Below are 6000 nucleotides of genomic sequence, written 5' to 3' on the forward strand. Positions count from 1 at the left end.
AACGGAGCACGGAGCGAGCGCAGCCGGCACGCACAACCGGGCCGGGAGAACCGACACAGCCGGATCCTAAAGCCGGCCGCAGCCGGGAGCTTTTCGATCAGCGACGACCAGCGAGTTCCGCGCCCCTCCGGGGCGGAAAGGGTTGGTCCAAAGATATCTTTTTCCGTCCCTGACCTTCCGGAGACCAGAATTTTCCGCTCGACTCCTCTTCCGGTTCCGATTAAGGCTGGTGATTTGCTTCGAAAGCTTCGATATTCGAACTTCGAAGCTTCGACATTAAAATCTTCGAAAATCGAAGTTTCGAAGCTTTAAACCTTCGAAACTTCGATACTTCAACCTTCGAACTTTGAAGCTTAAAAAGAATTCGAAAAAATCTTCGAAGTTGTCAGAAGTAGCGGCCCAGTTCCGACATTACTAACATCGCGGATTATATTCTGGATTGGACGTATTTCCGCTTCGCGTGACATTTGACACGTTTAAATTTACACAAGTGCGATTCTTCGAAGCTTCGCGCTCGCGTACTCGGATGTTTCCGGATGTCCCCGAATTCTTCGCGCAGATTTGAAGTTAATTTCCTTAGTAAAAATTCTGAAGAAGATCATTTCTTATTAATTTCTTATATAACGTTGACTTTTGGTATTTCAGTAAGCCCGAAGTTAAAATACCATTTAAAGTATTTCGAAATGAAGAAACGAATAACGTTTTGTCATTTATTCGCGTCAACTTAATATAAAAGAGCCCATTATTCTGTATGATTTAGAGCTAGAGCGGAGCTAGAGTCAGCGCAGCGACCGCGACGTTTTCGCTAATGAAAATTGACTCTTTTCTCAAGGATCAACGTTACATTATTTACTTCCCGTTTGTTCTAACATTCGGCAGAATTGAACAATTGTGTTCAATTGTGAACAAGGACGGCGCTCGTGCTTCGCGTATCCAAAAAATTAACAATAACACCAGTAAGCTTCATTTAAATCCCACCAAATCGAGAAAACCTTTTTAATTCGCATCGGCTGTGCAATAAATGCGTAACTTTAGAAAGACCAAATGCGATAAATATGAAATATCCTGATATCTGCGACTGATAACAAGTACAAATAAGACTTCTTCAATCTCTGTTGCGATTGTGGCAAACAGTAGTAAGCCCGTTCGTGAGCGCCGTTTTATCTGCCATCGAATTATTACATCTAAAACCCTTTGGGTCGCAGGACTGAGAATCTCTGGCGGCAAGTGTCGACACAGTAGCGATCGAAAATTATGCGTAATGACAGTTTGCAAAACGCCCGGCAGTCATCGACCACCATCGTACACGCGCGTGATGAGTCACTTTCGTTAATCGTAAGCGCATTCCGTTTTTCGAATGACACAGCGCGTCCGCGGGTTGGTTGGATCATTAGAGCGAGTCATTAATTCTCCGTTCAATCCCCCCGCCCCCAGAGATAAACGATGTAGCAGAATATTTAAATAAATATTCAATCGATTACTGATCACCTCTATAAACCGCCGTGTAATCTTCTATTGATGGTGGTCTATCGATTCGAACCAGCATCAATTGCATCTTTAATGAACCGGAAAAGTGACCGAATTGAAAGACGGACTAAACGCATCTAAACAACTCCATGCAATGTCTTCCGTGTTTGATATTTGATACTGAAGTAGATAACAGTGTTTCGTAATGCAATTTCTCCCGATTGACTATAAAGATCCGCTTTCTTGATCGATTGAACGTGATTTTAATCGCTATTTGTTAATAATTTAACAATTATTTATTGATATTATATTTCCTTGAAATATCATCAATTACATGCTTGAGCTTTAAGAAAATTAGTTAATATACAATTAATTAAGATTGCTTATATGTAATTGGTAGAAAAGTGATGGTTTTATTAAATGAGAATTCACTCGCTAAATTTCATCGCTGCAGTTTCAACTTTTATTAATTATATAATATATAATTAAATAAGATTGGTTATATATAATTAATAGCGAAGTGACGATACTTTGTTTTGCTGAGTGGGGATTTAATCGTTAAAATTTATCGGTTACAATTTTAACTTTCAGCCTACAGAAGCACGTTTACATATTCTTTCGTAGTTCTTGAGTGTATTGCATGGCAAATATTTGAGTGGAATAAATCGAGCGCCGAATTTATCTCCTCAAGGGGCATTGCGCTCAACTTTGCACACATGTGCGTGACACATCATTGCGAGTGCTCGCATCGTTAAACGCGTCCATCCATATAGTAACTATAGTAAGAACAGTAGAAGCCGCCGTTACAACCGCAATAGCTGCGTGTCTGTAAAGCAGGAACTTCCGTCGAAATAGAGGCGAATTGAACTACCTTTACGCTTCGTGAATTTCGCATTATCTCTCATTCGCCGCGCTCGATCCTTGATAGACCGGAACGATCGAATTAAGACTGCACGAAGGAGCGATGCGTAGGAGTGCGTGTGAAAAACAACGCGGAACGACGCGACGTGTCATTGGATTATTATCCGGAGTCGGATACGTATACGGAAACTCTGCTGATTGAGTCGATAATGATAGATCCAGGTATCTGACAAGCAAATTTTGTAATTGACAACGGGAGAAAAGAAGAGAGAAAAAGAGTATAATAAAACTGGGGGAATCAGATCTATCTAAGCTATCTCGAAAAAGGAACTCTTTCTTCTAAAAGATTTTAAATAATTATATCTATATAAAGGGCCGAATAGCTTCGAATGTGATTTGAAATTGAAAAATTTGCAAAAATCTTGAGAGATTCTTGAAAATTTTGTGTTTGAATTTTTGAGATGTGAAAGACATTCTTAAAAATAAAATTGCTTTCTACGCTTACGTATAAAGCAGAAAATAAATTGAAATAACAATATAAAGTGATATGAAAGGAAGAAAACATTTTTAAAGCATTCAAGAGTAAAGCATTCAAGAAAGTTCTATGACTTTCAATGCTTTCAAAATTTCCAGGATATTTCTTTTGTTTTTTAATTTTTATAAACTTCGTTATTGTAACATATTGTAAGACAGTTATAATTTTTCTTTTAAATGTTCTATTGCAAATTTCGTGTTAGAAACAGATCTATATACTGACTGATAATTACATATCATTATATACAAATTGCAAAAGGAAACAATGAATTTCTTGGTTTCTTTTTATGGTCAAGATTATATGGAATTTATGTTACCGGTTTCCGGCCTTACAAGGTAAACGACAACAGCGATTATCTTCCTATGTAAATAATCTATAATATTTCCACGAAATATTCAGTAATATTTTTTGCAAGTTCTTTAATATTATATTTATAATGCTTTTTGTTTATACAATGCAATTTGAATGCAAATTATCTTTATATAATGAATCAGATATACATTAAATTACGATCGATACATATTTTATTGTTTAATATGATACAACATGAGTGATATAACCGAACTATTTATCATTTCATGCGAATTCCGCAGAGAAAGTATGAACTGCGGAATAAATTTCCGCTTCGTGAACACTGACGTGAATGAATGCGATAATTCACTCGTATATTTATCATCCTTTTATCAGATAAGCGAGTAGTTTCGTTGTAGCAGCCGTCCCTCATTCGAAGACATCAAAGAGCCAGTCCTGCTGCAAAACATATGTACGATCGGCGATTCTGGAGATAACTGAAAAAAAAATTCTCACCGAATAACACATATAGCTTTTCATGTGCCCTGTGCAAGATTTTATTTTTGTGCCCCTTAATTTTTAGAAGAAAAAATAATAAAACAAATACGATATAACAATCGATTACAAATAATTTTTGTACACACAAGAAATGTTAAATATTATTTACATGTATTTAGACATAAAAATAATTATATTAATTGCACTTTTCTAGCTTTTATTTTAGCAAATTGATTACATGTGTATTATCATAATCAATATCTTTAGCGATATTATATTCAATCAAAATTATGGAAAGATTGGATAATCTCTTAATAGTAAAATCAGGGAAAATAGTCCCAATCGCATATATATATATATATATATATATATATATATATATATATATATATATATAGTATAGTATAGTATAGTATAGTATAGTATATACTAAATTAAAAATTGAAGTTTTACGGTAGTTACTAAACTCGATTAATGGTAGATGTGTAAACTTATAGCGAATTCAATTGATGCACTCAGGGCGCACTGGTGCATATTAAAGCTTTTGTACACTAATTTAACTTCTAATCTTTAAAATAAGATACAAATATCTCGACCGATAAAATGCCTAATACATGTTTTAGATCGGTCTGATCAGATGGAAAAGAGAAGCGTCTCTATTTTATTAATAATTTTTTACGACGACATATCTTTGCCTTTAAAAAAATACATTATTTTATTCTTATAAGATTGACAAATTATTGACAATTCGTCTTTATTATTTATTTATTTATATTCACGCCGCGGTTTTCAAATTTCATTGAATATTAACTGAATATCAATTAAAAGAACTGATACTGAAAGCACGTGAGTTTCCCGGAACTTTTATATCGCTATAAAGTGTTTATAAATACGTACAGTTATAAGAATAGCAAAAGGTTACTGGGCAACACGTTATTACGTTATTTACGCTGTTCGCAGTAAATTGATAACGGAAGTTCAGCGAAAGGGGAATTTGCTTGATAAGGATTCGAGTTCTCAAGAAAAGTTGAATTAATCTTATAGATTACCCGGTAAACACACACACATACACATCAACTTTGTTAGAGAGACATTACATCAATATTATAATTTCTTTTTCCCGTGTATAAGCGATAAACTTTTCTTAATCGCATGGATTAAAAATTTCTATTTATGTGTTGCTCGCACATTTCAAAGCGAAATAAAGCATGATTGTTTAACAAGATAAGGATATTGATAATTAAAACTTGCTCGGTACTCGCTTTTTAAATGTTACATTATAAAATATATATAAATATTCGATTATTTATATGAAATTTTTAACTGAAATCGTAATAGAATTATTATTAAATAAAATAAATTTTATTTAGCGTAAATAATTAATAAAATGACCAAGATACCTATATAAGCTCATATCTGTATATAATTACAAACTCAAGATGTAAAATAAAAGCTCATATCGTATGATTGTGCATTTATATTTCGAAGAGAAAAAGAAATTTAGATGCACAAAACGATAATAAGAAAATATATTGTATGCAAAAATAAATCCTAAATGAACAGTGCATTATTTTGGAAGAAACGACAACAAATAAACTAAATTATTACGTCGCTGTTTTATTGCATGAGCGTCGGTAAAGTCGCGATCGATATCATAGAGATACTATTGATACCGTCTTTATCAGAGGGTAGCAGAGGGTACCTCCCGTAACTTAGCCGGTCAACTTCGACTTTATTAATTTTTTTTTTTTTTAATCGTTTGTTGGTCGTTTGTTGGTGATTGTTGGCCTAATTACAACGTTTGTTGGTTCTTAATTGTTTTTTAAATTAAAAAAGAAAAATTAGCCTTAAGTTAGCCAAAAAAATTTTATTTTTAATTTAAAAAAAGCCTAATCGATGCGTAATTGTTTGCTGATGATTGTTGGTCTAATTTTAGCGTTTGTTGGTTTATTATTAGTCTTAAAAACGAAAAAAAACGAAAAATTATCTCACATTAAAGTAATCGAAGATTGGTTTATTTGCCTACGACTTAAGGTTTATTTCTATCAATTTAAGGCTAACATCTGTAAAACTGGCTATGAATACGGGCCTTAACATCGGCAGAAAATCATTCGTATGTATTTAGCCGGAAATGAACGTCTTTTTAAAGAATCTCTATATGAAATCGTTTGTATTTCGTATGAAGACTTTTGAAGTGCAATTGAAAAGGTTTGTGAGTCATTCGTTTAATTGTAATTAATTATTTATTTTTACACCATGCATTTAGCCGAAATAGATAAATTAATAAAAGTTTTTATATGGAATCGTTTGTATTTTGTATGAAGAGTTATGAAGTGTGATTAAAAAGG

The sequence above is a fragment of the Temnothorax nylanderi genome, unplaced genomic scaffold (assembly GCF_030848795.1).
Source record: "Temnothorax nylanderi isolate EJ_2023f unplaced genomic scaffold, tnyl_v1.0 TNYL_tig0193_pilon, whole genome shotgun sequence".
In the NCBI taxonomy this organism is placed as follows: domain Eukaryota; kingdom Metazoa; phylum Arthropoda; class Insecta; order Hymenoptera; family Formicidae; genus Temnothorax; species Temnothorax nylanderi.